The following is a 10,577-nucleotide window of genomic DNA, read 5'->3' on the forward strand; positions in this document are numbered from 1 at the left end:
TGGTGTGGAGTGAGTATGGTGGAAAACGTGGAGTGGAGTGGTTGGTATTAGGGGAGTGGATGGGGAAGATGGACCCCCTTCATGAATACCCGGGGAGGGTAGTTTAAGAGTAGGTAGAGGGTATAGGTAAATTGTGGTGGATATTGGCATCTGTGGTGCGTGTGGTAGAATGGTGTTTGGATGGGTGCATTATGCATTAGTGACGTGGAAATGGCTGGACGTGTTGCCTGTTAGTGTGTATGGTTAAATGGACACTCCGCCACTGTGAGGATGTCGGCCAGGTGAGGCCGCAGGTGGGCTCTGGGAGCTGGTAGAGTTGTGAATGGGGCCCGAGGATCCGGAGGACGGACCCGGGTAGCCCAGTGCCAGAGAGGGCACCGAGGGGGTAAGTGCCAGGGAGGGCCTTCCCCCAGTTAGATGGGTTAGGGTAAGGAGCAGGTAAGCTCGGAGGCAACTGCGGTGGCGGAGGTGTGCAGGTGAGTAGACCTGCTAGGGGAGCCACATGACTCAGCCCCGAAATTGTGCGAAGGCACAGGGAGTTGAATCGGGGGAGTGAGACCCCAAATTGATGAGCACCACAGTTTGGTCAATGGGAGTTTGGTTTTTAGAACCGCATCATGTAAGACGGCCAATGGTTTGGCAGAGAAAGACCCCGGGTAGTGTAAAGTGTGTTAATGTCATTTAGAAAGTAGTTAGGATTAAAAATCTCCTCGCACCATCTACACCCACTCACCGGAGGTGACGACAGTGCTCCACGCCATGCCATGGTTTGTTTATTTTTTTTGTTGCAGATGTTTTTGGGAATGTGAGACGCATCATGACGTGGGTGAGACATTGTGCTTGGTATTCCATCTCTTCCTCCTTAAGAGGGATTGATGATGAATTGGGTGATGGCAAATTTGGTTAAGAGGGATTGGTAACGAATTTGGTATTAGGGGAGATATGGGGAAGACGAGACGATAGAGATGAATTGTAAATTGTTGTGTAAATACTGGGTAAGTGGCGAGGGTAGAGTAGGTGACAGGGGGGGTGACGTACGTTAGGGACGTGCTTTCTCCACTCGATCTTCAGGCGCACCTCACCTCTGCATTGCCTTGTGTTGATGTGTACCCTTGCGCCCTTGCCCTCGCTGACTCTGCTTTGTCTTCCTCCCCACCCATGGACCGTGCTCTCTGGGCACTGAGGGAGAGCGTGCGGGAGCCGCATCTGTGTGCCCGAGCCACCGCTGCCAGCTGCCTGGATCGATGCACCACCTTATGGACCACATGTTTGTGGCTAAGCACCATACCACTATGGACCATGGTACTGTGGCCGAGCACCACTGATGGGACCCCACTTGTTGGGGCCTGGCCCCTCTGCTGGGACCGGCCACGATGGCCCAGGAAAGGTGCTTGCGGACCACGGTGAGGTGGCCCCTTTTGCCCTACAGGTGGACCACCCATAGTTGGCCCCTGTGGGCTATAAATAAAAAATGGACGCGTTTTGTGCCTTTTTATTATGTGCAAATAGGCAGCAAGCAAGAACAGCAAGCCAGAAGAAAGAACGACAACATGTAGAAGAAACATCGGACCAGCAGAGGGAGCAGAAAGAAGACCATCAGTTTGTTTTTATTGTGTGTGCTTATTATTTTTGAAATGTAGCACTGGATGGTGCTTGATGGTGCTTATTGGTGCTTTGGTGCCTGCATGCTCGGGGATGCATTACAATATCAATTCTGCATCCCCGGGCATGTAGAGGTGGTGTATCGATGCAGTGCATGCTTTTTCCTCCCTCCCACAGGGTTATTTTTGTTTCCCAAAACAAATGACAGGTCCTGGGTTGTAGTGTAAATACAAATAGTGTCACTTGTAAATAATGCTCCCTACCGTAAATGTGTAGTTTGCGAATTAATTCCGCAATTCGGTTATCCTGTGGGTGCGAATCTGTTAGGCAGGATGCAACATAGCAGGCGGGACATACTTAATTGTGTTTTAAAACTGTCGCACTCAAGGGCAAGGTTAATAGTAGAGGGGTATTACACCTGCGTGTCACATTAAGTTAAAGTTTTTTCGGCCCGAGCAGTGCCGTGAGGAATGAGGGTGCTGTGTTACGGTTTTTAGAACCTTCACATGTAAATTTAGTAGTAAATTCCCTTATAAATAACCCCTGTGTACATTTCCTCTTAATTGGCTGTTAATTAAAGATTGCACCTTAGCTAGTCCATGTACAACACGTAGGATACTTTAGAATCTCAATAGTTATGTCATTAGTATGTGTTTCAGGTAAGGCTGTGTTTCCAATAGTTGACTCTACGTTGCATCAATCAAATAAGATAGATCCCCTTTCAAATTTCCCCAATCGTCTCCCGCTCTTCAAGTGCAGTAGCGGTAAGGCAGCGTTCGCTGCCAGTAACAGTTGGGCTGTTTCGTTGGCATTACACCGCCAAAACTCAATTGCCCACGAGGCCAGGATCGAAGAAGAAGAGGGAGGAGCCGCCAGAGCACGGGCGTGGTGCCACCTCGTCATCAAAGGTGGAGCCAGAGAGCCCTTAGCGACCAACCAGGGCTCGGTGGGCATGGCTTGATAGGGCGTGGCAAGAAACATTGAGAGAGTTTGAGAGGGTTCCAAGGGCATGGCAAGAAACGTCTGGTAGGTTCGAGAGGGTTCCAAGGCGTGGTAATAAAACCCTTGGCGCAAGGCCCCCACCAGAGAGACGCGGGAGGAGGTTCAAGAGAGGCGGATGAGCAAGGAGCACTGGAGAGAGACGCGATACCAACCAGCACTGACGACCTGGTTTTCGCCACTGCACCGGAGCGTGACGCTCAAGTGGGACCTCGACGTCATGCCGTGATCCCCGGACCTCCCTGCCCACCAGTCCTGTGGACCATCTGCCCTTCTCATCCCTCCAGCCATTCCTGCCTACAATTCCCTATTCATGTGAGTCTGTCTGTATTGTCCTGTGGGTATAAGTAAGCCTGTTTAAGGATTTGCGCTGTGTCTTCTTCTTCTTCTGTATATTGCTTTCGTTTCTCCTTTGGTTTCTTTGGTTTTGCATAATAATTAATAAATCCCTGTTCCTTCTTATTCTCTGGCTTCTCTCTCGTCCGATCGCTTTAGTGATTTCCCCATTGAGTACCTCTGGCGCGATTTCGGCCGAACCGCTTACAATCGGGTTTAGTCTTCCGTTAACGGCCCGCGTCGCGGCTCGCTTCGCTCGGTGCAATACATCAATTACGCTGCGGCACGGGCGGGAGTATTTCCTCGTGTACCGGAAGGCGCTGGTACTTAGGTCATAGGAAGGATTGGCCTACTACCCTATTCAGCGCTGACCGGGCATGACGTCATACCCCCAGGACCGGTCGGACGGCCAGCTTAAAAAGACGAAGGGATTAAACCCCCCTCGGTAAGGGGAGTGCCGTCCCCCGGATCCGTAACAATATATATATATATATATATATATTTATTGTTGCGGTTTTTAGAACCCTCCACTTTGTAAATAATAATCCCTTGTAAATAATCCCCTGTAAATATCCCCTCTTCTAATGTTAAAAGAGAGCACCATAGATAGGCCACGAGCAACACGTAGGACACCATAGGATCTTCTTTAGTTATTTCATTAGTATGTGTTTCAGGTAAGGCTATGTTCCCAATAGTTTGAATCTACGTTGCATCTATCTATAATTCCAGTAATCTCTGTGTGTTTGTTTGTACGTTTGTACGTTTGTACGTTTGTACGTTTGTACGTTTGTACGTTTGTTTGTCTGTGACCGCTGTTTCTCGACAACCACGGGTCCGATATACTTTAAACTTGCCAGGTATATTGCTGGGGACCCGAGGATGTGCCTTTTCAAGGTTTCATATTAATCGGACAATTACTTACCGAGCTATGTCCAAAAAACGATTCAACCAATCAGAGAGCAGCGAGCTATCGCGTGTGCCGAACGTGGCGGACACACTCTGCCTCGGATGGCACATTTGAGAGCGTATTCATTTATTTCACGTTTGCAAACTATGTTGGCGCTATGTTGGCGTTAAACTATGTTTTAAAACTAATAAAAACCATTTCATGTAAATAGAGGGGGGGGGGGGGGATTGTCACTGTACTCGCACGAGCAGATGGCGGAAGTGCCTGACCGCCAAGTGAAGTCCGAGCAACTCGCGGTCGAAGGTACTGTAACGGCGTTCGGGCGGGCGAAGCTGCCGGCTAAAGAACGCCAGCGGTTGCCAAGCTCCGTTTTAAAACTAATTAAAACCCCGGGGGGGATTGTCACTGTACTCGCAAGCCGTTCGCCGTTCGCTTTGGCGTTGCGAATGGACCAAAACATTTCATGCACCAAACCATTTCATGTAAAGCGTTCGCCGTTCGCTTTGGCGTTGCGAATGGACCAAAACATTTCATGGACCAAACCATTTCATGTAAATAGAGGGGGGGATATAATTTTAGATATAGATATAGTACGGGCATGCCCTAGTTATTGAAATAAGGATAGGCCCTACAGCTCCCTCAACATCAGTGCGATTGGTTTTCTAACCCGTGCGATGCCATTACGCACGCGGTCGTCTTGGAGAAGAAGGGGGAAGAGTCAGCCAAGCGCCAGGAACAAGGCGTGGCTCTGTCAACGCCTCACCAAGGGGCGAGACCGGTGAGCCCTCGCGACCAACCAAGGCTGAGGCGAGCTCACCGGTGGGCGTTTCCAAAAGGCAGGCGGCTTGATACGCGGGCGGCCAATATAAGCGCCGCCGCGGACTACTTAAAAAGTCGACAAAGTCGGGCGAGGTCAAGTTGAGCGGTCGAGTCGAGCGAGCGAAGTCGAGCGGTCGAGTCGAGCGAGCGAAGTCGAGCGAGCGAGTCGAGCTAAGAAGGGGAGAGAAGGCGTGCACAAGAGAGTTGTGGATGAGGCCTTGGTTATGTTCATGAACTTGTTGGAGGCGCGCGCCATGAAAGAAGGGTTGGAGAGGGTTCGCTAGCACGACCATCCAGCTATTACGTACGCGAAGGATCCCAGTTTTCCCCCGCTGTATATAATTGTCCGGTCGCGTTCAACGACACGTGGAGCTGGTTGCCGGGTTTTGCCTCGAACCCGGAGCGTGGACCGGAGCGCGAGGTTGGAGCCGGACCTTGACGCCTACCATCTGCCTGGACCCTTCTCTTCCTTCCCACCATCCCTGCCATTCCATCCTTTCGTGTAAGTGTGTTTGTTCTGTCCTGGGCATGTTAATTAAGACTGTTTAAGCTTGCCCTGTGTCCTTTTATTTCCTCTCTTGTATATTCTTGCCCTTTCGTTTCCTCTTTAATCATTACTGTATAAATAAACCATATATGTTCTTTCTTTACCCCTTGGTTTCTTCTCATCCGATCGCTTTCGTCCTGTCCCCAATTGATATACGTGGCACGATTTGGCAGAACCGCTCAGAATCGGGTTAGTGTTATTAACGGCTCGGATTTCGGACTGCTAACTGCTCGGCAAACTCCATCTTGTCCGGTCCGAGCAGGGAATTATATCCCTGCTTTGCGGAGGGATTGGCAAAGGTATTTGGGAACCCGTTGACCAATCACCCTGGCCAATCTCACCCCGCAAAGGAGCGTGTAATTTCCAGGACTGGGGGAATCGGCCAGTGTAAAAGACAAGGGGATTAACCCCCCCTTGGTAAGGGGAGCGCCGACCCCCGGATCCACAACAATATATATATATATATATATATATATATATATATACATACATGTATATATATATATATATATATATATATATATATACATACAGTCACGTCAAAAAGTAAGTACACCCCATGTAAAGTTTTGACTTTTTCAACATATTTCAACATACAGCTATTTGATCTTCATTTCAACAATATTGATAGATAAAGGTGATATAATATAACAAATATCATGAAACATTTACATTTTGTAGTCCATTGTATAATTTAAATAAACATAAATGCAAATTTCGCATGTGGAAAAAGTAAGTCATGAAAGCCCGCTTGGAGTTTGCAAAAAAGCATCTAAAGGACTCTCAGACTGTGAGAAACAAGATTCTGTGGGCTTTCATGTGTTTTTCACTGAGGAGAGGCTTCCATCTGGCCACTCTGCCATAAAGCCCAGATCGGTGGAGTGTTGCAGTCAACAACTGCCAAAATTGGAGTCAATTCCCAAATAAATCAACTTAAACCCGAGTCAACTTGGACCCAAAATGAATCAACTTCTACCCTAGTCAACTTGTACCCAAAATGAATCAACTTCTACCCTCGTCAACTTGTACCCAAAATGAATCAACTTAAACCCAAGTCAACTTGTACCCAAAGTGAATCAACTTATACCCTAGTCAACTTGTACCCAAAATGAATCAACTTATACCCAAGTCAACTTGTATCCAAAGTGAATCAACTTATACCCTAGTCAACTTGTACCCAAAATAAATCAACTTAAACCCGAGTCAACTTGTACCCAAAATGAATCAACTTAAACCCTCGTCAACTTATACCCAAAGTGAATCAACTTGTACCCGAGTCAACTTGTACCCAAAATGAATCAACTTATACCCTCGTCAACTTGTACCCAAAATGAATCAAATTATACCCGAGTCAACTTGTACCCAAAATGAATCAACTTAAACCCGAGTCAACTTGTACCCAAAATGATTCAACTTCTACCCTCGTCAACTTGTACCCAAAATGAATCAACTTAAACCCGAGTCAACTTGTACCCAAAATGAATCAACTTCAACCCGAGTCAACTTGTACCCAAAATGAATCAACTTCTACCCTCGTCAACTTGTACCCAAAATGAATCAACTTAAACCCTCGTCAACTTGTACCCAAAATGAATCAACTTCTACCCGAGTCAACTTGTACCCAAAATGAATCAACTTCTACCCGAGTCAACTTGTACCCAAAATTAATCAACTTAAAACCGAGTCAACTTGTACCCAAAATGAATCAACTTATACCCGAGTCAACTTGTACCCAAAATGTATCAACTTAAACCCGAGTCAACTTATACCCAAGTCAACTTGTACCCAAAATGAATCAACTTATACCCGAGTCAACTTGAAGCCAAAATGAAGCAACTTATACCCGAGTCAACTTTTACCCAAAATGAATCAACGTATACCCTAGTCAACTTGTACCCAAAATGAATCAACTTAAACTATCGTCAACTTCTACCCAAACTGAATCAACTTCTACCTGAGTAAACTTGTACCCAAAATGAATCAACTTCTACCCTAGTCAACTTGTACCCAAAATGAATCAACTTAAACCCAAGTCAACTTGTACCCAAAGTGAATCAACTTATACCCTAGTCAACTGGCACCCAAAATTAATCAACTTATACCCTAGTCAACTTGTACCCAAAATGAATCAACTTATACCCAAGTCAACTTGTACCCAAAATGAATCAACTTCTACCCTAGTCAACTAGTACCCAAAATGAATCAACTTCTACCCGAGTCAACTTGTACCCAAAATGAATCAACTTAAACCCTAGTCAACTTGTACCCCAAATGAATCAACTTATACCCTAATGAACTTGTACCCAAAATGAATCAACTTAAACGCGAGTCAACTTGTACTCAAAATGAATCAACTTATACCCTCGTCAACTTGTACCCAAAATGAATCAACTTAAACCCGAGTCAACTTGAACCCAAAATGAATCAACTTAAACCCTCGTCAACTTGTACCCAAAGTGAATCAACTTGTACCCGAGTCAACTTGTACCCAAAATGAATCAACTTATACCCGAGTCAACTTGTACCCAAAATGAATCAACTTAAACCCGAGTCAACTTGTACCCAAAATGAATCAACTTATACCCGAGTCAACTTGTACCCAAAATGAATCAACTTAAACCCGAGTCAACTTGTACCCAAAATGAATCAACTTCTACCCGAGTCAACTTGTACCCAAAATGAATCAACTTAAACCCGAGTCAACTTGTACCCAAAATGAATCAACTTCAACCCGAGTCAACTTGTACCCAAAATGAATCAACTTCTACCCTCGTCAACTTGTACCCAAAATGAATCAACTTAAACCCTCGTCAACTTGTACCCAAAATGAATCAACTTTGACCCGAGTCAACTTGTACCCAAAATGAATCAACTTAAACCCGAGTCAACTTGTACTCAAAATGAATCAACTTCTACCCTCGTCAACTTGTACCCAAAATTAATCAACTTAAAACCTAGTCAACTTGTACCCAAAATGAATCAACTTATACCCGAGTCAACTTGTACCCAAAATGAATCAACTTAAACCCGAGTCAACTTATACCCAAGTCAACTTGTACCCAAAATGAATCACCTTATACCCGAGTCAACTTGTACCCAAAATGAATCAACTTATACCCGAGTCAACTTGTACCCAAAATGAATCAACTTATACCCTAGTCAACTTTTACCCAAAATGAATCAACTTATACCCTCGTCAACTTGTACCCAAAATGAATCAAGTTAAACCCTCGTCAACTTGTACCCAAAGTGCATCAACTTCTACCCTAGTCAACTTGTACCCAAAATGAATCAACTTATACCCTAGTCAACTTGTACCCAAAATGAATCAACTTAAAGCCAAGTCAACTTGTACCCAAAGTGAATCAACTTATATCCTAGTCAACTTTTACCCAAAATGAATCAACTTATACCCTCGTCAACTTGTACCCAAAATGAATCAAGTTAAACCCTCGTCAACTTGTACCCAAAATGAATCAACTTAAAGCCAAGTCAACTTGTACCCAAAGTGAATCAACTTATACCCTAGTCAACTTGTACCCAAAATGAATCAACTTATACCCGAGTCAACTTTTACCCAAAATGAATCAACTTAAACCCGAGTCAACTTATACCCAAGTCAACTTGTACCCAAAATGAATCAACTTCTACCCTCGTCAACTTGTACCCAAAATGAATCAACTTAAACCCGAGTCAACTTGTACCCAAAATGAATCAACTTATACCCTCGTCAACTTGTACCGAAAATGAATCAACTTATACCCGAGTCAACTGTACCCAAAATGAATCAACTTAAACCCGAGTCAACTTATACCGAAGTCAACTTGTACCCAAAATGAATCAACTTATACCCGAGTCAACTTGTACCCAAAATGAATCAACTTATACCCGAGTCAACTTGTACCCAAAATGAATCAACTTATACCCTAGTCAACTTTTACCCAAAATGAATCAACTTATACCCTCGTCAACTTGTACCCAAAATGAATTAAGTTAAACCCTCGTCAACTTGTACCCAAAGTGCATCAACTTCTACCCTAGTCAACTTGTACCCAAAATGAATCAACTTATACCCTAGTCAACTTGTACCGAAAATGAATCAACTTAAAGCCAAGTCGACTTGTACCCAAAGTGAATCAACTTATACCCTAGTCAACTTGTATCCAAAATGAATCAACTTATACCCGAGTCAACTTTTACCCAAAATGAATCAACTTAAACCCGAGTCAACTTATACCCAAGTCAACTTGTACCCAAAATGAATCAACTTCTACCCTCGTCAACTTGTACCCAAAATGAATCAACTTAAACCCGAGTCAACTTGTACCCAAAATGAATCAACTTATACCCGAGTCAACTTGTACCCAAAATGAATCAACTTATACCCGAGTCAACTTGTACCCAAAATGAATCAACTTAAACCCGAGTCAACTTGTACCCAAAATGAATCAACTTATACCCGAGTCAACTTGTACCCAAAATGAATCAACTTATACCCAAGTCAACTTGTACCCAAAATGAATCAACTTCTACCCTCGTGAACTTGTACCCAAAATGAATCAACTTAAACCCGAGTCAACTTGTACCCAAAATGAATCAACTTAAACCCGAGTCAACTTGTACCCAAAATGAATCAACTTATACCCTCGTCAACTTGTACCGAAAATGAATCAAATTATACCCTCGTCAACTTGTACCCAAAATAAAATAGGCCTTCCGTTTTTTCTTGTTCACCTGGAACATAGATCTGGGGAGCTAATGGAATGGCGCCTCGTCCGTCCGTCAGTCCATCCTTCCGTAAACACTTGCAAATCTTCTCCGAAACTGCTGATGGGATTGTGACCAAACTTGGCTAAAATGATATTTAATATGTTGCAACTCAAGTTTGCTCACAGCATTAAAAAAAAAAAAAAAGAGGGTCCAAGGGAGGATCCACATTGGGGGCTGGGGAGGGAAGAGGGTTGCTCCCCAAAGAAGGTATTTGCTTTCTTCTCAGGAACTACACACACAATTCCGATGAAACTTGACGTCAACCTTCATCACTCATGATGCAATCGGGGTTTAAGGGGGATATACGGGGGTGGGGGGGGAGTGGTGACTGTTGTTCCTGATCCAGGTGAGCTTCAGAACATGCAGTCCAATTATTATTATTTTATTTTTTATTAAAGCCTAACGACGCTCCTCATTGGTCGATTTAACAGGACAAGCTGGTCAATCTTGTAACGGTGATGTTGACCCGCTAATTTAAGAGGGATGACGTAACATTCCTGGACTCTTTCAATTGTGGACTCGGCAACAAAAATGGAAGGATAACTTAGTTTTTCACGAAAATTAGTGCAAAAATCAACTATGGATTTCCAGGTTCCA

The sequence above is a fragment of the Myxine glutinosa genome, chromosome 12 (genome assembly GCF_964187855.1).
Source record: "Myxine glutinosa chromosome 12, kmMyxGlut1.1, whole genome shotgun sequence".
NCBI lineage: Eukaryota > Metazoa > Chordata > Myxini > Myxiniformes > Myxinidae > Myxine > Myxine glutinosa.